The 23878-nt window shown below is 48.1% G+C and overlaps 1 long non-coding RNA gene across 1 annotated transcript; it reads right to left on the minus strand.

Moving 5' to 3' along the window:
* Positions 1-12407: 12407 nt before the first annotated feature.
* LOC115481813 lies at positions 12408-23416 on the minus strand. Its single transcript, XR_003944008.1, has 3 exons — positions 23286-23416; positions 20998-21122; positions 12408-14414 (listed from the first exon to the last, which is right to left on the minus strand). It is a non-coding gene; the product is annotated as an uncharacterized LOC115481813 (long non-coding RNA).
* Positions 23417-23878: the final 462 nt, after the last annotated feature.

The raw sequence follows: 23878 nt of genomic DNA on the forward strand, positions 1-23878 counted from the left end.
TCAGACCACCACATGGTCCTCCTTCAGGTGGGGGGGGGCGGCAGCGCAGAGGCCAGGGAGGGGGTTATGGCGACTAAATTTAAAGTGGTTAGGTAGCGAGCAGGTGCGGGAGGAGTACCGCCGGTTTTTGGAAGATCAGGTGTCAGTGCAGGGGGCATTTCAGTCATTGGGGGAGTGGTGGGATACAGTGAAAAGACGAACGCGGGGATTCTTCTCAGACAGGCGAGAAGGGAGGGGAGGGAAAGGACAAAGTTGGGCATGGCAATAAAGAAAAAGAGGGACACATTGATTTCACAAGGGGGGAGGGAGGAAGAAATACATGATCTCCAAGCACTCCTGGAGCAGGTACAGTACAACCGCTACACCTCCTTGGTGTATGAGCGGGACTTCGGGAAAATGTGTAGCCCGGACCCCTTCGCATGCTGCCGGGAGCGGAGGGCGCGTAGGGTGATGGAGGGGGTGCGGGATGCACAGGGGGTCCTGCAGGACACCAGGGAGGGGATTCTGGGGGCAGTGAGGGACCACTTTGCGGCGTTCCTTTCAGCCCAGCAGATTGATATGGAGCAGATGGAGTGTTATGTGGAAGGAACCCCGGGGATAGGTCACGGGGGACCCCAGCTTCAGGCCCTCTTGAACCCGTGGACAGAACAGGAGGTGGAGGAAGCCATCGGGGCGCTCCACAGGAAGACCTCGCCGGGGCCGGATGGGCTAACAACTGAGTTCTACCAGGCCTTTAAGGAGCAGCTGGTGCCGATCCTGGTGAGGGTATGGGGGGCAGCCCAGTTGGAGGGTTCCTTGCCTAGTTCCTTGACAGAGGCGGCTCTTATCCTACTAAGTAAGGGGAAGGACCCGGCGATGCTGGCCAACTGGCGGCCTATAGCACTGCTTAATACGGATCGAAAAATCTTTGCGCGAATGCTATTCCAGAGAATGAGGCAGGTGTCTGGGGATTTGCTAGCAGCCTCGCAAGCATGTGGGGTTAAAGGGAGAGGGGTCTTGGAAGCTGCAGCGTGGGTGCGGGAGGGGGTAGAACGCAGTAGAGTGGGAGGGCATGGTAGGCTGTTGGTAACACTCGACCAGGAAAAAGCGTTTGATAGAGTGCAGTGGGTGTCCTATGGAGCATTCTGGAGCGCTATGGGTTTCCGAAGGGTTGGATAGAGCAATTACAGCTACTCTATCGGCATGCGGGGTGTTTTCCCCTGGTTAACGGGTGGAGAGGGCAGGGGTTTGAGATAGGGGCAGGGGTCCGACAGGGGTGCCCACTCAGCCCGCTGTTGTATGCATACGCCATCGACCCTTTTATAAGACGGCTGGAGAAGGGGGGGGCGGAGGGGCTGGAAGGGGTGGAGGTGGGGGACAATAACCAGTTAAGGGTCGTGGCGTATGCAGATGACGTTACAGTGTGGGTAGCGGACCAGAGGGAGGGAGGTAGATTGCAGAACCTGATCCAGGAATACTCGCAGGCAACAGCGTCGCAGGTCAATTTTCAAAAGTCCAATAGCCTGTGGGTTGGGGATCAGGGGCTGCAATTTGAGTTGGGAGGTAGGTTTCCTACAGCTGTGGAACGTATACGGGTCTTGGGAATATACTTCGAGAAGGGGGATTATAGGCTCTACAACTGGGATAGGTGTCTCCAAGAAGTGAAGGGGAGGGTGGATAGATGGAAGGGGTGGAAAATGACCATGGGGGAGCGGGTACAGCTCATCAAGGCAACACTTAGTTCCTTTGTTTCTGTTCGTCAGTTACATCTGCCTGCTGCCGGAGAGCCGGTACACGGCCTTGTATGGGGTGTTCTTCCGGCTGCTCTGGGGCAACAGGACGAATCCGGTAAAACGGAATGTTACCTATCTGCCTAGGAGGGAGGGGGGGGTGGGCATGATAAACCCAGTCCTGTTTTTCAGCGCTTTGTTCCTGCAGTTCAATCTGGGGAGGGCGGTAGGGCGGGAGCCACCGGGGTGGGCTAGGAGTGTCCTGCAGTGGTGGCCGAGATATTGGGACCTATGGCGGGAGGGGGGGAGGGTAGTGGCACTGCGAAGGGGGGCTCCGGGGGGTGTGAGTTATTGCAAGACCCTAGTGAAATTGGTGAGGGTGTGGGGGCTGACGGTGGGGGAGGTGAAGGCAGGACAACGGGGGGTCTGGATGGACAGAGTACGGGCGCAGGTGTTCTCAGCTCCTCTGGCGCTGAGGGACGCGCCGGCCCCACGGATGCAGCAGGGGTTACGGTTGATTGCTTCGAACCGCATCCCGGTGAAGTATAAAGACCTGGCGTGGCTGTCCTTTCACGGTAGACTGTACGTCCGAGGAAATTTGAAATATCGCAATGTGCGGGATAGAGGGTGCCCACGGGAGGAATGTGCTGGAACTGAAGAGACGATGGAGCATTTCCTGGTGAGGTGCCCATTTACAGTCCAGGTCTCTGACCGGGTTTCCTCGTTGCTGCAGATCCCCAGTTTCCGCAACTACAGCTATGCGGACTGGGTGTATGGCCCAGAGGGTGGAGAGGGACGCGGGGATCCGGTAACACGCTTTCTGATTTCGGTGATATTGCGGTACTGCCTCTGGATGGCGCGCTGCAGGGTGTCCCTGTACCAGGAGGTCCGGCCGGCGGAGGTAGTCAGCTGGGATGTGGTAAGGGCGGTGCAGGAAGCGGCGAAGTGGGAAAGGGTGGAAAAAGGGGTGGGGGTGGCTTCGAGGTGGTGGAGACACGTGAGGCTTAAGCCGCCATGAGGGGACATGCTTCCCAGGGGATTGTGTGCCAGTTGTCTGAAGGGGTTGTGGGGGGTCGGGGGGGGGGGTTGATCCATTGTATTATTGAGGAGGGGGTGTACATAGATAGGCAGACCATGTCTAGCTAGGAGCCTGGGGTTTGATTTGCATGTCCGGTTTTTTTTCTTTGGTCTTTCTAATAAACAGTTTCCACTGTTCTATTGAGGAGGGGGAGGGGGTGTACATAGATAGGAGGACCGTGTATAGCTAGGGGCTTGTTTTTGATTTGTATGTTATTTGTTTTTAGTTTTTTCCAATAAAAAGAGTTTTCCAGTCTGCCCAACAAGATAAACTCACATGTGCTACTTTTTGTGTATACCCTACCTTGATTTGTACCTGTCCTTTTCAGGGCACAGACCGTATAAGTCTGCCCAGCATTATCCCCGCCTTCCAACCACCAGCCCCGCCTCCCACCACCGGTTCTGGCATAGACCGTATAAGTCTGCCCAGCACAATCCCCGCCTTCCAACCACCAGCCCCGCCTCCCACCACTGGTTCTGGCACAGACCGTATAAGTTTGCCCAGCACTATCCCCGCCTCCCAACCACCAGCCCCGCCTCCCACCACCGGTTCTGGCACAGACCGTATAAGTCTGCCCAGCACCATCCCCGCCTCCCAACCACCAGCCCCGCCTCCCACCACCGGTTCTGGCACAGACCGTATAAGTCTGCCCAGCACTATCCTCGCCTTCCAACCACCAGCCCCGCCTCCCACCACCGGTTCTGGCATAGACCGTATAAGTCTGCCCAGCACAATCCCCGCCTTCTAACCACCAGCCCCGCCTCCCACCACCGGCTCTGGCACAGACCATATAAGTTTGCCCAGCACTATCCCCGCCTCCCAACCACCAACCCCGCCTCCCACCACCGGTTCCGGCACAGACCGTATAAGTCTGCCCAGCACTATCCCCGCCTCCCAACCACCAGTCCCGCCTCCCACCACCAGCTCTGGCACAGACCGTATAAGTCTGCCCAGCACCATCCCCGCCTCCCAACCACCAGCCCCGCCTCCCACCACCGGTTCTGGCACAGACCATATAAGTCTGCCCAGCACTATCCCCGCCTCCCAACCACCAGTCCCGCCTCCCACCACCGGCTCTGGCACAGACCGTATAAGTCTGCCCAGCACCATCCCCGCCTCCCTCCACCGGCTCTGCCACCCAATCTCGGCTATCTTTGAGAACTGATTCAAGAATGTCAAAGGTGTGGAAACCCTTCAGACAAGCAGACTTCCTCTATAAAGAGTCTATCAATCCAGTGGACGGTCACCCCATTGTAAAAGTTTCCAGGGGTAACCAGCGGTCTGGTATAGTAGAGACATATTTCTATTCACCAAGAATTGCAACAGGTTCCTGTTTCAAGTGACCCAACTCATCACTGTTCTCATAAGGCTATATTCACTGAACAGCAAAATTTAAGATGAGATGATCCACTGTTTGGGATAGCAAAATCCTGTTCCCGGTTTTGCCGCTTCGTTTGGTTTGCTGAGGAATCATCATTTGCATCTCGCTTTCACTTTTACTTTTTAACTGCAAGCAGCAGATGTAACCGAATAAAAGTGGCTATATTCCCCACCCGAATTTTAGACGTTATATTGAAAATGCCCCTCAGCCTCTATTGTGGTTTGGAATACGCAAGATAAATTGAATTTGAGGCCAATATTTTGAGGGGGTCCTCGGGAATTATCAGCAGATGTTGTCTATCTATATTCACATCCCTTTTGTGATGTGTTGCGTTCTGTGTTTGGAGTTTATTATTATTACTAGGAAAAAATGCCCGTTTCAGAACGCAATGAAACGGGCGCTAGCAAGGGGCCCCCTCCCTCTGTCCCTCCGAGGTACTTGCCTTGTTCGCCACAGTTTCCGTTTCGGCCCTCGAGTGTCATAGCTCCGCCCTCGACGTCATGACGTTTTGACGCGAGGGCGGTGCAGACACTCCAGGGCACACCGGATATCTCGGGCGCCTCAACTTCCGTGGAGGCTTCAGAACGTTGTGGTTGCCTTTTATATAGAGAGATTATTATTACATTTGTACCCTGCGCTTTCCCACCTAATGCAGGCTCAATGCGGCTTACATAGTAATTTGAAATACAAAGTTAATAGAATTTTAATAAAACAGTAGTAAAACAATGTAAAGTTGGGCTTAGTAGTGTATGATAAGTTGAGCTAGATAATATATGACTAGGATAAAAGAGGGTAGACAGGATAGGATAGTGTAATTTGGGAGAAAGGGTAAGGAGGGATGAAATTAAGGAGAGATGGAAAGAGGTTGGTATTTAAGTCGGAACAGAATTGGGGGTGGAAGTTGGCGAGATTAGGTTGGGGCATTTGGGTAGGCTCGCTTGAAGAGATGAGATTTCAGCATTTTTCTAAAGGGCAAGAAGTCGTTTATTAATCGGATTGGTCTGGGTATAGCATTCCAAAGCTGGCTGCCCAAAAAGGAGAAACTGGATGCGTAGTAAGTCTTCTACTTAATTCCTCTACAATTGGGAAGGTGTAGAATTGTATGATGACATTATGGTCTATGTGCACCAGTGGCAATCTTTGGTCGGCTGCCACCTGGGGCGGATCGCCGCTACACCCCCCCCCCCCCCCCCGTACCACCGGGTGCAGTATGACACCCCCTCAGTGCATCACCCAACCCCCCTCCCCCTCCCCGGGTGCATTCTTACCTGCTGGGAGCAGCCACGCGGCTGTCAGTTCTGCTGGTTCTCTGCTCCCTCTGCCCCGGAACAGGAAGTAACCTGTTTTACAGAGGGAGCAGGAAACCAGTGGAGCTGACAGCCGCGTGGCTGCTCTCTGCACCCCTCCAGCGGCATGCACCCGGGGCGGACCACCCCGCCCTCGGTACGCCACTGATGTGCACTATCATCTGACCTTACATAAACTTTGGAGTACGGGGCTGGATTCAGCAAATGGCACTGAAAATTAGGCATTGGGAAAAATCCAAGCTTAGCCCCATTCTATAGATAAGGAATTTTAGATGAATTAAATATACTACATATGAATGAGCATTGTAACTGTTACTCACCTTTCTAGTATGAATGATTATATGTTTGCTGTGCTTTACTATTGAATAATGGATTTCTAATATATGTTAGTGTGGATATCAGGGACATAGCCAGACTTCGGCGGGAGGGGGGTCCAGAGCCCGAGGTGAGGGGGCACATTTTAGCCCCCCCAACGCCATTGCCAAACCTCCAACATTGCCGACACCCCCTCCGCCCCACCACCACCAACAACTTTGCCCCCCCCCCCCCCCCCCGCCGCCGACCCTCTCGACTCCCCCTCCCGCCGCCAACCCTCCCCCGCCATCGCCTACCTTTGCTGGTGGGGGACCCCAACCCCCACCAGCCGAGGTCCTCGTCTTCCTTCGTTCTGTTTCTGAGTCTGACATCCTGCATGTTGTTCAGGTCCATTATTTAGGTATACTGGAATCAAACTTGTCAATGAGGGCACAAGAGAAGCTGGTTGGTCTATTGCATCGCCAATGACCATATTTAGGGACCCCCTTTTACCAAGCTGATGCAAAAGGGGGCCTGGTGTGTGTTTTGCATGCACGCCAAGGCCCCCTTTTACCCCAGCTGGTAAAAGGGAAGTCTTACCTTCCTGCAGGAAATGGCCATGCGGCAAGTAAAGCACTTGCCGTGCGGACATTGAGGTGGCGGTAAGGGCTCCCGAATTAATCTGGCGGTAACCTTTTACCGCCGGGAACACTCCAGCGCTACAAAAATCAATACATTTTTGTAGCACCGGAAATGATGGTGCGCTAGGAGTGGGAAGTACCACCGGACTGCTGCGGTAGCCCGGCGGTACTTCCTATATAGCGAGCGGTAAGCCCGTGTTGGGCTTACCGCCACTTAGTACAAGGAGCCAGGGGCGTAGCTACAGGGGGGACCATGGAGGCCTAGGCCCCTGCAAATTTCGTCCGGGCCTCTGGTTTGGCTGGCATGGGCCCCAACCCCTGCCAGCCGAAGCCTTCTTCAGTGCCCATCTCTGGTGCAGCCACATTCCTGCCCTGCGTTTCTTTCTTCTTGCTCCTCCTGTCCTGTGCATGCTGACACTCCTTTATGTGAAACTGAGGAGCGTCAGCATGCACAGGACAGGAGGAGCAAGAAGAGCAGGGCAGGAACGCGGCTGCACCAGAGACTGGCGCTGAAGAAGGCTTCGGCTGGCAGAGGTTGGGGACCCCCACCAGCAAAGGTATTTGCGAGGCGAGGGGGAGTGTGAGGTGAGGGGGGTGTGAGGAGGCGAGGGGGAGTGCGAGGAGGTGGTGGCGGGGGGAAGTGAGGCGAAGCAAGGCATGACAGTGGGAGGCAGCGGGGCGACACTCAAAATGTGCCCCCAACCTCAGGCTCTGGCCCCCTCCCACAGTAAGGTCTGGCTACGCCCCTAAAAGAAGCCCTTAGCTTTTGATTTCACAAGGGTGGTCTATCAAATGGTACTCCCTACTTTGGATTATTGTAATGGTTTATATCGTGGCATGAATAAAATGGATGTCTACGCAGCTAGGTTGATTTTTAATATTCATTGGGAGTATATTTCTCCAACCTTGATCTCTTTACACTGGCCTGCTTATTCCAGCAAAAATTAAGTTTAAGATTTTGAAACTATTATTTAAAGCTATCAAATTACAATGTCATCACATATGACAGTCTCATTAAGGAAATCCCATGGTACGAGTGCTCTGTGCTCACAATCACAAGAAACTCTTGAAGTCCCTCCTTTACATTTTGCAAGAAAGACTTTACTAGCATAGTAACATAGTAGATGGCGGCAGATAAAGACCTGTACAGTCCACCCAGTCTGCCCAACAAGATAAACTTGTTACACATGGTATATGATACTTCATATGTACACCTGACCCTGATTTGTCCTTGCCATTTTCAGGGCACAGATCGTAGAAATCTGCCCAGCACTGTTCTTGTTCTAAAATTTCTGAAGTCAACGTCGAAGCCCCTGAAAAGCTACACTCCAGCATATCCAAATCCACTCAGTCCAGACCAGAGCACAGACCGTAGAAGTCCGCCAATGGCTTTGTTTCCTAATTACCGGTGTTGCCACCTAATCTCTGCTAAGCTTCTGTGGATCCATTCCTTCTAAACAGGATTCCTTTGTGTTTATCCCATGCATTTTTGAATTCCGTTTCCGTTTTCATCTCCACCACCTCCCACGGGAAGTCATTACAAGTATCTACCACCCTCTCTGTGAAAAAATACTTCCTGACATTATTCCTGAGTCTGCCCCCCTTCAACCTCAATTCATGTCCTCTAGTTCTACTGCCTTCCCATCGCTGGAAAAGATTTGTTTGTGGATTAATACCTTTCAAATATTTGAACGCCTGTATCATGTCTCCCCTGTTTCTCCTGTCCTCCAGGCTATACACGTTCAGGTCAGCAAGTCTCTCCTCGTACGGTTTGCAATGCAAATCCCATACCATTTTTGTAGCTTTTCTTTGCCCTGCTTCAAGTCTTTTTACATCCTTAGCAAGATGTGGCCTCCAAAACTGAGCTCACTGTGTTTGGGCAAAGTGTTTGGAAAGCCAAGTTAGTCATCAGTAGCAGGTGTTCTCCGAGGATGGCAGACCAAGTATTCTCACAGTTAGGTGACGTCGTCTGACAGAGCCCAGTGCAGACATTGACTAGTGAGGTTATTATAGAACTTTCTAGTGGTGTCCCACCGCGCATGTGCTGGTGCCTTCCCACCCGACGAATGAGCGTGAGTCCCTCAGTAATAGAGGACAACTAAAGAATTCAACTCCAAGGGGAGGTGGGAGGGTATGTGAGAACACTTGGCCTACTGTCCTTGGAGAACACCTACTACAGGTGAGTAACTTTGCTTTCTCCGAGGACAAGTAGGCCAGTTGTATTCTCACAGCTGGAAATCCCAAGGTACCAGACTCACTGAAAGCAACAATGATAGGATAATAGGGACTAGAAATGTCAAGGCCTGAAAGTCAATTAACCTGAAAATATTTATCGTTTATTGAGTTTAGTGTACTGCTTCTCTTGAAGACAAATCGAAACATTTTATGTTAAAATAAAAACTAAACTAAAATTAGAAAAGGGAACGCCATAAAATAGATAGGAAAGCATACTCACTCAAGAGCAATCAAGCAATTCACAAACATTTCGCTCAAAGTACAATTTGCATAACGCAATCTATTATAGATTACATTTGCGTTTCTTCCCCCTGCTACAGAAATCCAATCAAAATGAACCTTAAAGTCCAAAAGCCAATTTGAAAAAAAATAGGTTGTCAAGAAAGCTCGAAAAGAGGTATAGGAATCATCTAATCTTAGATATTGGGGAAGCAAGTTCCAGAGGGTGGGTGCGAGAAAGAAAAAAGCAGATGACCAAGTAGACTCCCACCATGCCTTAGAGGGGTGAGGTATAACAAGCTCATTATCAGTAAGTGAATGAAGGGTACGAGAGGGTGTACAGGGATCAAAGAAGCCAAATAGGAAGAAATGGAAGTGTGCAAAACTTTAAATGTTATTTGCAAGAATTTCGTATTTTATTCGAAACTCACTAAGTAGCCAGCAATGACATTGCAACAGCACAGAAACATGATTGTAACATTTGGCATGATAGATTATATGTGCCGCAGTATTTTGAAGAGTCTGAAGACATTTTAAGTTAGCCTTGGTAATACCTGCATACATGGAATTGCAATAATCATACTGAAATGTGGGTATAGGTATCCTTTTAAGTCCAGAGAGCATATTCAATTTTTTCTGAATTATGGGAAGAAAAGTGCCCAGCGAAGTCATCTTGAACTTTTCTTTGAACAGGAATTTGTTCATGGCCCTTAGATCTGGGGTGGGACGAAATCCCCCCATCTTTTTGGGCACAAGGAAGTACCATGAATAGAATCCCTTCCCTTCTTCCTCGAACGGGTTTGACTTCATTGACCTGTAGGAGGGTGGAGATTTCCTCTACAAGTACCTACTTGTGCCGAGAGCTGATGACCTATGATGTTGGTGGTCTTTGATGCCAATGCACGGCATAACCATTTGAAGAACCCACCGGTCGGAGGTTACAAGGGGCCACCTGTGTTGGAAAAAATTTGGCCTAACCCCTACCGGTAGCCCGTCCAGGATGGTTACTTCGAGTAAGGCTATGCTCTCCTGGAGCCAGAAGTTTTGACTAGGGAGCCGGCTGGGACTTCTGAGGTCGGGACTGACAAGGCCGAGAATGCTGGGTCTGGGGGTTTTGGGCAAAGCGAGAAGGTGGTGGAAACCTACGCCTTTGAGATTGTCACCTAGGCCCACTCAAAAACCTCCAAAATGAGGTTGCAGCTGGAGGATGCTAAGATAGGGTTTGGACAGTATCAGGATGTTTCTTTATGAGGTTAGTGATCTCCTCCACCTTGTTCCCAAAAAGACTGTCACCTCGGCAAGGCACGTCCGCCAACCTCACCTGAACCGCTGGTTCTAGGTTAAAGACATGCAGCCAGGAGAGTCTGCGCATTCCCACACCCATGGCGGAGCGTCTGGACGCAATGTCAAAAGAATCATATGTGCTACTGGCCAGATACTTCCTACACTCCAGCTGCTTACTGGCCAACTGGCAAAGCTCTGCAGCCTGCTCCTGTGGAAGAGAATCTGCGAGACTGAGAGTATTGCATAGCAAAGACAGTAAATAAAGGCTCATGGATGCAGGCAATGAGCAACAAGGCCTGAAAAGCTTTTCTCCCAAACAAGTCTAGTGTCTGAGCCTCTCTACCCGAGGAAGCCAAGGCATGAGTAGTGGAGCTCCTAGCTCGTTTGAGGGTGGATTTTAACAACCAAAGAGGGGCGAGACAGTTCAGCCCTCTCGAATCAGGGAGCCTTCTGGATACGATACTGCGTATCCACCTTCTTAGGTGCAACTTGCACTGAGAGGGGAGATTCCCAGTTCTCCATCAGTGCATCTTTAAGGATAGGGTGCAATGGTACTGTGACCCTTTCCATAGGAGGTGACTCATAGTACAGAACAGATAACATCCCTGCCCTGGGCTCTTCCTCTGTCTACAACTTAAATGGAAGGCAGAAGCCATCTCCTTGACAAAACCAGTACAAGAGAGACCCTCAGGTGGAGATTTACGTCTCTCTTGAGGTGGGAAGGGATCAGAAGATACTCCTTCACCAAGAAGTAATGAGGGTCTTCTTCTGAATCCCATTCAGACTCCTCACAGTACTCTGATTGGACTGAGTCTGTGCCTGCCTTGGCTCAGTGGATCTATGTCCAAGCCCCGATGAGCGCCGAGGTACTCTGGGGGAAGCTTCCTCCCCTGACATAGAGAGTGGTACTGCATGTGTTGATGTCAACACCCTTCGAAGCACTGGCATTGATCTCTCCACAGGCATGGATGGATCCTTGGGGCTAATCCGCAGTTGGCAAACGCACCCTCAATGCCAGAGTAGATTGCAACTACAGCATCTGCACCAGCTCCTCCCTAAGAACGGCTCAGAACCACTCATCGAAGATAGGCATCAGCAAAGGTGGGGGAGACGCGACCAGAGGCAGCCTGAGAAGGTGTCGGTATTGAACCGGAATGGGGGACCTGGTTGCCCACAGACTTTCACACCGACATCTCTTCCAAAGAGGGACAGCACTCCTTCCAATGCCCTGGCTGTGTCAATGAGGACTGATGCTTATGCTTCTTGGGCTTGCTCTCGATGCCGATAATGTTGAACCCATATGTGCCCTCGGTGTTGGGTCCAAAGCTGACCGGGGCCTGCTTTCAGCACCTGATGTCGAGAAAGGTGGAGACCTTCTCGATGCCAGTGCACTCCAGTGGTAGCTGAAGTCTTAGCAACCATCAAGGTTGATGTTTCCGGTGCCAACATCAATGTATCGGCCTTCGAGGAACCAAAAAATTTCTACTGTTGAACCTGCTGTGCCCTCTGTGTCCTCAACTAGATTTGCAAACAGAGAGAACAAGAGTTAGGGTTATGGTCGGCCCCAAGGAACCTGATGCACCAATTGTGCGGGTCCGTCACGGAAATCACCCAATTACATTGGGTGCACATCTTGAAGCCGCTGGGGGTCTTCTTAGATATCAAGAAAAGAAATGTGGTCAAATTAAACTCCTCAACTGTGAACAGTAAAAAGGGGCAGCATTCAAACTGAGGTCAGTGATCTCCGGCCTAAATGGGCCTAGCAACTCCCAAAAATAGAAAGAAAACTTTTAAGAGCCGAAAACACTACAAAAAATAAAAAAGAATAAAATTAGGAGTAAGGAAAAAAAATAACCGAAAGGGACAAAAATACCTGCACGGGAAAGCACTGAGGATTAGAGAAAATTTCACACTGAGAGAACACAATGACGCATCCTCCCTGTTCCGTGGAAAAACGATGATTGAGGGACCCGCACTCGCGTATCAGGCAGGAAGATACCAGTGCATGCGCAGTGGGATGCTGCTAGAAAATTCTATAATAATCTTGGCCAATCAGAATCCGCACCGGGCTCCGTCGGATGACGTCACCCAGCTGTGAGAGCACTGACCTGCTTGTCCTTGAAGAATGCACTGCCACTTACCTCCTCATCTAGAAATGGACTGAAAGGATTTTAGAAAATCATGTAAAAGCTTTGCTGTTTAAGGACAGTAATGATATTTTGATTTTATTATGTTTACATGTTTGATTTGATTACTTGATATACCTCTAAAGACTAAAAGTGTTATAGTGGTTTACAATAGTATAAACAAAGCAAAAACATTTTAAATCTGCTATGTTTTTTTATAAACTGTCAAGTAGAAGTAAAATTGTAAGATCACAAAACAAGGACAATGCCAATGAAATGATCCATTTCTTTTCTAGGGACTATCGAATATTACACAGGGAATCAGTCAAATAATCATATTCAGTTTTAGAACCATAAGTCCCTGTTTCCGATCCATTCCAATCGATATTTAGCGCTACTTAACCAGTCAGAACAGGTGCTGACTGGTTAAATAGTGCTTAAACGCCTACCCGCCGATATTCAGTGAGGATATTCAGCAGCGCACCAACTATCCGACGATTTTTAAAACCTGGTTTGGCAGTCATATTTGGCTGCGTCAAACTCTGGCATATCTTTGCCTGATTTAAAGATATCCGGCCGAAAAAAAACCCCCACATATTCAATGCCAGTCACCATTTTGCAAAGGTGCCACAAGGGGCAGTAGCGAGGGGGCTCTGTTCCTACCTCCAACAACCACCACTGGATTAACATAGGCCGGGAGAGGTCTACATAAACTACGGAGGGGTTGGGATGGGGACCGGTGGAATTTGCAGTGGGGGGAGGGGGGGCAGTGGCTTGTGGCCACAGGTTGGAAGGGGAAGAGGGAGGGGATACGACGTGTCGGGGAAGCTTTAATTTTAAAAAAGCTTATGGTGGTCCAGGACCAGCCCGATAATCAGTCAGGGCCCGCATAAGCTTAAGCGAGTGAATTTAGGACAGTCTTTGAGCCTAAGCTTATGTAGGCATCAGATGAAAATCGTCGGCACCTGCATAAGCCCCGGCTCCTCCCCAACATGCCCCCTGGCCTGCCCCTGACCGGCTCACTTTTTCAGGGGCTGATCAGAGGAGATATTTAAAAGCACGTCCCAGTTTACTGCCGCTAAATATCAGCGGTTAGGTGGGGACAGGCAATTTCAGCGGGACACAGCCTCTCCAGCCCGCTTAAATCGCTATGACTATCGGTGGGGACAGGCAATTTCAGCGGGACACAGCCTCTCCGGCCCGCTTAAATCGCTATGACTATCGGTGGGGACAGGCAATTTCAGCGGGACACAGCCTCTCCGGCCCGCTTAAATCGCTATGACTATCGGTGGGGACAGGCAATTTCACCGGGACACAGCCTCTCCGGCCCGCTTAAATCGCTATGACTATCGGTGGGGACAGGCAATTTCACCGGGACACAGCCTCTCCGGCCCGCTTAAATCGCTATGACTATCGGTGGGGACAGGCAATTTCACCGGGACACAGCCTCTCCGGCCCGCTTAAATCTCTTTGACTATCGGCCTCCCATAGTTTTACAACTGACTGCATTTAGTTGCGAGTGTGATATTTAACTTGGCCTTCTCGGTTATTTGCAAAGAACAGACATAAAACTCTCATACAACGAGCCTCAAAAAAATGCTTTACACAGGAGCTCTAAACAAGTAACATTTGTACACTACTGGATCCAAAGGCTGAAATTTTACAACAGAAAAAAAAATACTTTTAATGCCAAATGTAAGTATAGGTTATTTTTCTTGGAATAAATCCATCTTCACGGGATCTTTGGTCTTCTATACACAGGATTCACGGGAATGTTTGGCAAGGCTGGCCTGGGCAGCTTAGCTTCCTATACATTTCCGCAGTGAAAGGCCAGGCTACAAAGAATGACTGAGGACACTAGCACGAGTGATGCTATAATAAAGGAATTACATTTTAAAGGTGAACTGTCTAGTAGGGATAATCACCTCCAGGGTCAGGTGTTTCCTGATGTTAGAACCTTAGTGACTTAGTCCCTCAACGCTAGGACACTTAGAAGGAAATTCTCTTGTCTCTCAGCCAACATGGCTTAAATACGACTAGCCAGAAAATACTGCAAAACCTCACAAATCTTTCTAAGTGAAAATAAAATGAAGTGCTGTCTTCCAGCTTGGTCATTTCTCTGTTGCTCTAACCATTGATCCTGTAATAAAGCACAGACACTGATATTACTGTTAAGTTAAGCAGAAGGCCTATCATCTTACAGAACATAAGCATTTAGGGGTAAAATTCTATACAAGGAGCCAAACAAGAACAATTCTACAAAACACGCTTAAAGTTAGTGCGGTTTGTAGAATAGCGCTTACGCCCGGGAATCGTACCTAACTTGCACCAACTAAAATGTGCTGCAAATATCCACGTGTAAATTTTGGAGTGGATGCCTTGATTCTCTAACTATGCGTGTAATGTAAAGGAACGCCCCCGATCTGCCCATGACCCTCCCATTTCTACACCCCCTTTTTCAACTCGCGCCTAAATTTACGTGCATACATTTCAATTAAATCTAATTAATGCCAATAATTGCTTGTTAAAAAGCCAATTATTGGCAATAATTAGCTCGTTATTAAATTAAATTGTGTGTACAAATTTGCCATGCAATCTTTAGCGACTTTTATAGAATTAGGTTAGGGGGCAATCCTATAAAAGGCGCTATAACTTAGGTGCCCAAAATCTAGACACTAAGCTAGTATTTTATAACAGCAAATTTGGGCATCTAATGCTAGCATTAAGTCAGCAATTAGGCAATGCCACTTATGCTTGCTCTGTGGCAAGTGTAAATGGATGCACTTTAAATGCATCTGACAGTATTCAATAACGCGTATGCTTAAATAGTCAGAACGCCCATGACCCACACATGTCAACACCTCCCTTGCAGCTACACGCTAGAAAACATAAGCACCAAGTTATAGAATAGCACCTAACTGCACTTAGCTTCTGTTTCAGCACCTAAGAGGTTAACCGTTAAAACCTAGTTGTTCACTGGAGTGACACAAGTACATGGAACGCTTCTCCTCTGAGTGCTGCACCTATCCTAGAACACAGGCCAGAGAGGCCAAAGACTAAATACACAGTAATATAGTAGATGACGGCAGATAAAGACCTGTACGGTCCATCCAGTCTGCCCAACAAGATAAACTCATTACATAAGGTATGATGAGATACTTCATATGCACACCTGATCTTGATTTGTCCTTGCCCTTTTCAGGGCACAGACCATAGAAATCTACCTGGCGCTGTCCTTGTTCTAAATATCTGAAGTTGTCAAAGCCCCTGAAAAGCTCCACCGCGGCCCATCCAAATCTATTCAGCCATGATCAGGGCACAGACTGTAAACGTCTTGCCCAGCACTGGAATTGCTTCTCAATTAGCAGTGTTGCTACTTATCTGCACTAAGCTTCTTTGGATTCATGCCTTCCGAACAGGGTTCCTTTGTGTTTATCCCACATATTTTTGAATTCCATTACCATTTGCATCTCCACCACCTCCCGCGGAAGGGCATTCCAGGTACCTACCACTCTCTCAGTGAAAAAATACTTCCAGACATTATTCCTGAGTTGGCCATCCTTTCAACCTCAATTCATGTCCTCTAGTTCTACCACTTTCCCGTCTCTGGAAAATGTATGTCTGAGGATTTATATCTTTCAAATATCATATCACCACAGTTTCTCTTTTCCTCCAGGGTATACGTGTTCAGGCCAGCAAGTCTCTCCTCGTAAGGGAAACTGGCAACATGTATGACCTCTGGTTTCTACCTGTTAAAAGGTTTTGGAGCACCTTCTAATGGTATTCAGATAAACCTAATTTACAGGAAGCATGTGGACCTTCTAAAATAGGTTGGCAGGAAATTGTTGGGGTAGGGTGTAGGAAAGCTTCCAGGTTTGGACGGCTTCCTAAAGGAAAAGCCCATAGACCATTATTAAAATGGACTTGGGGAAATTCCACTGCTTATTTCTGGCATAAGCAGCATAAAATGTTTTGTGCTTTTTTTTTGTGATCTTGCCAGGTATTTGTGACCTGGATTGGCCACTGTTGGAAACAGGATGCTGGGCTTGATGGACCTTTGGTCTGTCCCAGTATGGCAACACTTATGTACTTAGGATTCTGAATGGAATCTTGCTACTCTTTAGGGTTCCAAGTGGAATGTTGCTACACTTTGAAATTCTGCATGGAATCTTGTTATTCTTTAGAATTCTAGAATCTTGCTACTCTTTGGGGTTCTACATGGAATGTTGCTATTGTTTGGGATCTTGCCAGGTATTTGTGACCTGGATTGGCCACTGTTGGAAACAGGATGCTGGGCTTGATGGACCTTTGGTCAGTCCCAGTATTGCAATACTTATGTACTTATCCACTGTTCTGTGCTCTGTGGAGAGGATTTCAGTTTCTGCTGCTATCCATCTTGCTGGCTGGCTGGTGAAAACTGTCATCAATTAAAATGCACTCAATGACCAACTCGTAGCAATTCAGTTACAAGCAAAACCTTTCAGTTTATCACATAAACAAATACGTGTACAAACGGCAGATGTAGAAGATGAGACTGAACATTTTTACAAACAAGTTCAAACTGAATAATCAACTTAGCCGGTTATGTTCAAACCAGCCAAACATTAACCGGACTCTCAATGCTGGTCGCGGGAAACTGAAAAAAACCAAGCACAGATGCTTGAAATACACAAAATCACTGAATCGGAAAGGTCAAGAGAATCCATAGCCATTTGAAAATGTGACCTACGACCAGGAAGCAATGATTTTTAGAAGAACAAAGCTCCAGGAATTGATGGTATTCCAACTGAATTGTTCCTAGTCAGAAGAGTGCATTAAAATCCTTAGTAATCTACACTAGAAGATTTGAAGACAACAGCATTGCTGACCGACTGGAAAGGGGAGATGGAACTTAATATACTGCCTTTCTGAGATTTTTGCAACTACATTAAAAGTGGTATACATAGCAACATTCCATGTAGAAGCCTGCCCTTGCAGATCACCAATGCGGCCGCGCAGGCTTCTGTTGCTGATCTGCAAGGGCAGGCTTCTACATGGAATGTTGCTAGTGGAATAGCAACATTCCATGTAGAATCTCAAATAGTAGCAGCAGAATCTCAATAGTAGCAACATTCCATCTAGAATCTCCAATAGTAGCAACATTCCTCAAATAGGGAAAGAGAAATGGGACTTGATATACTGCCTTTCTGAGGTTTTTGCAACCACATCCAAAGCGGTTTACATATATTCAGGTACTTATTTTGTACCAGGGGCAGTGGAGGGTTAAGTGACTTGCCCAGAGTCACAAGGAGCTGCAGTGGAAATCGAACTCAGTTCCCCAGGATCAAAGTCCACTGCACTAACCACTAGGCTACTCTTCCACAGTATATATCCTGTGTTAACAGGGAGAAATAGAAAAGTTCAGCATTGGCAACGGTATATGTCAAGGATGTATACTTTCTCCATATCTTTTCAATCTCTATGCAGCCAGGCCATCTTAGAAACAGGTTTTTAGGAGAAAACCAATGAGGAGCAAGATTGGTGGTAGAATTATCAACAACCTATGATGATCAGATGATACAACAATGCTTGCAGAAAATGAAAATACTAAGTGCCTTATTCTGAAGATCATAAGTACATAAGTAATGCCACACTGGGAAAAGACCAAGGGTCCATCGAGCCCAGCATCCTGTCCACGACAGCGGCCAATCCAGGCCAAGGGCACCTGGCGAGCTTCCCAAACGTACAAACATTCTATACATGTTATTCCTGTAATTGTGGATTTTTCCCAAGTCCATTTAGTAGTGGTTTATGGACTTGTCCTTTAGGAAACCGTCTAACCCCTTTTTAAACTCTGCTAAGCTAACCGCCTTCATCACGTTCTCGATCAGCGTATAAAGACGGAGCGACCTTCGAATATGAGAAAAACAAAGATGGTTACTACTGGGGCTATCAGCAATTTCAAAATCACTGGAGAAGAAATCAAAGTAATAGCTTACTGGCATCAAAGGTCACCAGTCAAGCAAAGAGCAGTCAAGAGAAATTCAGCAAAGAATTGCACTTGGGAAGATGTGGAGAAGCTATTCGGATGCAAGGAAGTATCTTGAACACAGACGGGACAATTCTATAAACCCGTGCCTAGAGGTAGGCGCCACTTACGCGCATCAAAGGGGCCATTAATTGTCAGTTAGATACTGCATTATAGAACAGTACCTAAGTGCCATAGTGCCAAGCTGCAATGGGGCGTACACGTGGGTGGCACATAGGCATCTCCCAGTTTTTTCACGGAGAGAGTGGTGGATACTTGGAATGCCCTCCCGCGGGAGGTGGTGGAGATGAAAACGGTAACGGAATTCAAAAATGCGTGGAATAAACATAAAGGAATCCTGTTCGGAAGGAATGGATCCTCAGAAGCTTAGCCAAGATTGGGTGGCAGAGCCGGTGGGGGGGAGGCGGGGCTAGTGCTGGGCAGACTCCTACGGTCTTTGCCCTGAAAATGGCAGAAACAAATCAAGGTCAGGCATACACAAAAAGTAGCACATATGAGTTTATCTTGTTGGGCAGACTGGATGGACCGTGTAGGTCTTTTTCTGTCGTCATCTACTATGTTACTATGCTATTGGGCCAGATTCTATATATGGTGCTTAAAAAATGCACACGGAAAACATTTCCGTCTAAGCGTATCCTATAAGATTTAGGAACAGTATATAGAATACACTTAGTTGATACCCTAGTGCCTAAAATTAAAACGTGGCATAAATCCCTGCAAGTAGATTTATGCGGACTAGGCCATATTCTATAAGAACGCGTGTAAATTTGGGAACACCCACGAAATGCCCATTTCCCCACCCGTGGCCATGCCTTTTATTTTATTAATGTGTTTATTTATTTAAAACTTAGTAGACCACCTAAGACTAGGTGGTTTCCAATAATACATTCACAATCTAATACGCATCATAGTACAAAGACAATACATATCAGAATATTGCACGCTTTAGAATTTAGGCGCAGTTCGTTATAGAATACGCTTAGCAAGTTATGCACGTAAATTCTAATTATTGCCTATTATTGTTAAGAGCTGCTAAAAATGCTGATTGACTTAAGCCAATTAAGTTACGTGTGTTGTTATGGACTACGCTTAGATTTCAGCGCAGGACGCTAGGTGTGATATTACTACTACTACTACTATTTAGCATTTCTATAGCGCTACAAGGCATACGCAGCGCTGCACAAATGAACACTATAAATTAAGCAACATCACTTGGCACAACTTATGCCTCAGGGGCGCAGCCAGACTTCGGCAGGAGGGGGGGTCCAGAGCCCAAGGTGAGGGGGCACATTTTAGCACCCCCCCCCCCCAGCGCCACCGACCCCCCCCAACTTTGACCCCCCCCCCTGCCAATAACCCTCTCGACCCTCCTCCCGCCGCCATCCCTCCCCCACCGCCGCCTACCTTTGCTGGCGGGGAACCCCAACCCCCGCCAGCTGAGGTCCTCTTCTTCCGGCGCAAGGCTTCGTTCAGTTTCTGAGTCTGACGTCCAGCAAGTTGTACTTGCAGGACGTCAGACTCAGAAACTGAACGAAGCCTTGCGCCAGAAGAAAAGGACCTTGGCTGGCAGGGGTTGGGGTCCCCAGCCAGCAAAGGTAGGCGACGGCAGGTTGGCGGCGGGAGGGGGGGTTGAGAGGGTCGTCGGCAGGGGAGTCCAGGGCAAATCTACGGGGGCCCACGCCCCCAGGCCCCACGTAGCTACACCACTGTTATGCCTGCATTGACATACTGGGTCAGAGCAATGGTCCATCTAGCCCAGTATCCTGTTTCCAACAGTGGCCAATCCAGGTCACAAGTATCTGACAGAAACCCAAATCGTGGCAACATTCCAGAACCCCACAGAGTAACAAGATTCCGGAATCATAACGAATAGCAAGATTCCATGAAGAATGTCAAAGAGTAGCAAGATTCTGGAACCCTAGAGAGTAGCAACAGTCCATGCTACAAATCCCAGGGCAAGCAGTTGCTTCCCATGTCTGTCTCAATAGCAGACTATGGCCTTTTCCTCCAGGAATTTGTCCAAACCTTTTTTAAACCCAGATACGCTAACCACCATTAGCACATCCTCCGGCAAAGAGTCCCAGAGCTTCACTATTCATTGAGAGAAAAAATATTTCCTCCTATTTGTTTTAAAAGTATTTCCATGTAGCTTCCTCGAGTGTCCCACGGTCTTTGTACTTTCGGAATGAGTAAAAAATCGATTTACTTCTACTCGTTCTACACCAGTCAGGATTTTGTAGACCTCAATCATATCTCCCCCTCATCCTTCTCTTTTCCAAGCTGAAGAGCCCTAACCTCTTTAGCCTTTCCTCATACGAGAGCAGTTCCATCCCCTCTATCATTTTGGTCGCTGTTCTTTGAATCTTTTCTAATTCCTCTGTATCTTTTCAGAGATACGGTGACCAGAAATGAACTCAATACTCAAGGTGCAGACACACCATGGAGCGATACAAAGGCATTACAGTATTTTTGGTCTTATTCACCATCCCTTTCCTAATAATTCCTAGCATTCTTTTTGCTTTTTTGGCCGCTGCCACACACTGAGCAGAAGATTTCAGCATATTATATACAATGACACCCAGATCTTTTTCTTGCAGGTTACAGCTTGGGTCTAATGTACCCTTAACCCATTGCTGTATGCTATTAATTAGATTTTTTTAAGCCATGTATTATCAAACACTAAGAATATATTCACCTGCTGAAGATTGTCTTGGTACAAGTTGTCTCTGAATTCCCTGATGGTTCTTTCATTGATCCAGTCTCCAATATGAATGAGCTGCCTCGCAACCTGCCAACATGGATCGTCCTTGCCAGGGAAGCCTACAAATAAAAATGAATGATCTTGTAATTCATAAAATATGGCACATTCTTCAAAGCATTCCTTTCAAACATCTGAACTGTATTCATGTTTCACGTGTGTGTTTCAGTGGTCAGTCCAGGTCACAAGTCTCTGGCAGGCCCCACAGAGAAGATCCACACATCCAGGGATACCCAGTGGCTTTCCCAAGTCTGCTTGGCCAATAATGGTTTATGGACTTTCCTCTCTGGAAACTTGTCTACTGCCTAACCAGGGCCGTGCCAACACAGTAAGCGCGGTAAGCGCTGCAGGGGGGCGCCTGCCTTCAAGGGCGCCACACCATCGCGCTGTATTTAAAAAAACCCAACTTACTCCTCCGCTCCATCCCCGATTCCCTGGCGCTTTAAATTTACCTCGGTCCGCCTCCAACGTCTGCGCAGCGTCAGTGAAAGCGCTGCCTGTCTGATGTCTCTCCACCAGCCTTCCCTTCGCTCGTTTGTTCCCTCTGTGTCCCGCCCTCAAGGAAATGATGTCAGAAGGTGGGACACAGAGGGAACGAACGAGCGAAGGGAAGGCTGGTGGAGAGACGTCAGACAGGCAGCGCTTTCACTGACACTGCGCAGACGTCGGAGCCGGAGGCGGAGAGAGGTACATTTAAAGTGCCGGGGAATCAGGGATGGAGCGGAGGAGGCTCAGGCCAAACCCAGCCATTTCCTCCATCGCGCCCCAGACGGCAGCTTGGGGGAGCAGCACTTGGCTCTTTGGCACTGCCCAGCTCTTCATGTGCCTTGGAGCCAGGCAGGTCCGGGGGGGGGGGGGGGCGCGCATGCGCACCAACTGATAGTCTGCAGGGGGCGCCAACTCATGGTCTGCAAGGGGGCACCAGAGACCCTAGGCATGGCCCTGTGCCTAACCTCCTCCTTCTCCTCTAACAGTTCCACAGCATGACTAAGAAAAAAATGCTCTTTCCAATTTCTTTTAAATCTATTATCTCTTTGAGCAGGGACTGTCTTTCTTCTGTGTTTGTACAGCGCTGCATACACTTTGTAGCGCTCTAGAAATGTTAAATAGTTGAAAGGGTAAACAGCTGTTCCCTATGTGCCTGTTCTATGATAAACTCACAATGAATGGCTTTAAAAATTCAAATACCAGCACAAAAGCCTTCACTTAGCTGCTGGAAATAACAAACAAATCTAATGAAGATAGTTCATTAAAGGCCTCAGTAACTCCATGAGCCTGGTCTCAACAAGACCATAGGAGAGAACTGTCGGCAGGATGGATCTGACTTGTTGCGTGGGGGCATATCCTTGAAAAAGCGCATGGCGAAACATGAATCATATTGGATGAACATCCCCTGAGCAGACATAAATTCTAATATAAACATATTCAAGTGAATTATTATTGAAAAGGCGATGTGGAAGCATTTATATATTCATATTAAAAGACCAGTGACGAATAAGGTGCCAAAATCTTGCTGAGATTGACCCATGCTCATCGAGTAGCACTACTGAGGTCTTTAATGAAGTATCTTCTTTATACCTGCTCTATGATAATCATGATTTAATAAACCTCTATTGTATGGCTTTTCCAAGCTAAACACTCTAAGAAGCTATACAGCAGCCATTCTCCAAACCAGTTCCAAAAGAAGAAGTACCATCCTGGGTCGGACCAAAGGCCCATCAAGCCCATCCCTGGCTGGGTCCCAGAATAACCAGATTCATTGCTATTTATCCCAAGGATAAGCATGGGCTTCTTCCTAGACCACCTTAAGAAGGGTTTATGGACTGTTCTTCAGGAACTTGTCCAAACCTCTTCTCAGCCCAGCTATGCTAACTGCTTTTTACCACACCCTCTGGCAACCAATTCCAGAGCTTAATTATAACGTGAACAAAATATTTTCTGGGCTTAGTTTTAAATGTACTACAGGCACCATCACGTCAAAGTCAAGGGCTGCAACGTGGGAGTGCAAAATCCATCGGTTTAACCGGCTGCTGCTTTTAGTTTGATACCCTAATATCGATCTCCCAGCACGACCCAATAAAAAAAAAGGGCAATGTCTTGAGATCTGCCCGTGTGAACTACACCAGCGTTAGAAAATGTACTGGAGCGTTTCTCCCCGAGGAATGTTAAGCGCTGAAGGCGTTCTTGCTTAGAACGAGGGGGAGGGCAGAGAGATTCATATTCACTTTCTAAGGGCCGGATGCACATGGATGTTGCCGCCTGCACAGCGCTTACTCCCGGGTAGCTGAACCCGCGCCTTCAGCCACAGCGATCAGCAGTCTGCAGCCCAAACAGAGCGATTTACTCTCCCGCTATATTTTCCCGCCCTTCCTCCACCGGCTCAGCCAATCCGAGTCGCGATCGCTCGAGCCCTGCCCCATTGTTTACAGCACGCAGTGGACCAATCAGAAAGCGGAGAAAAGAGGGCGTGACGCTGGCTCCCGGCGCGCCTCTAAGAAAGAAGAACCACAAGAGGGTCGGAAAACGGCGGGAAACAGAAGTTGTTTACGAGAGAGTTGTAGCAAGGAGGGGGAGGGTCACGCGCGCCGAGTCACTCCCGGGACAGTGTCAGGACTCCTTTATCCGGGCCTTTGCTCCTTCCCACAGGCTTTTCGTATGTTTCTGTTGGCTCTGTGCAGCTAACTAAGCTTTTTCTTTGCACAACTCAAGTTTTTCCCTAAGTTCGCATGCATTAGAGAAAATTTGTTTGTGCACGGCAGCAGCCACCTTGTGATGTCCCACAAAAGTCCTGATTTTCTTCTCCCTTTGCATGCAATGC

This window comes from Microcaecilia unicolor, chromosome 12, assembly GCF_901765095.1.
Source record: "Microcaecilia unicolor chromosome 12, aMicUni1.1, whole genome shotgun sequence".
Taxonomy (NCBI): Eukaryota; Metazoa; Chordata; class Amphibia; order Gymnophiona; family Siphonopidae; genus Microcaecilia; species Microcaecilia unicolor.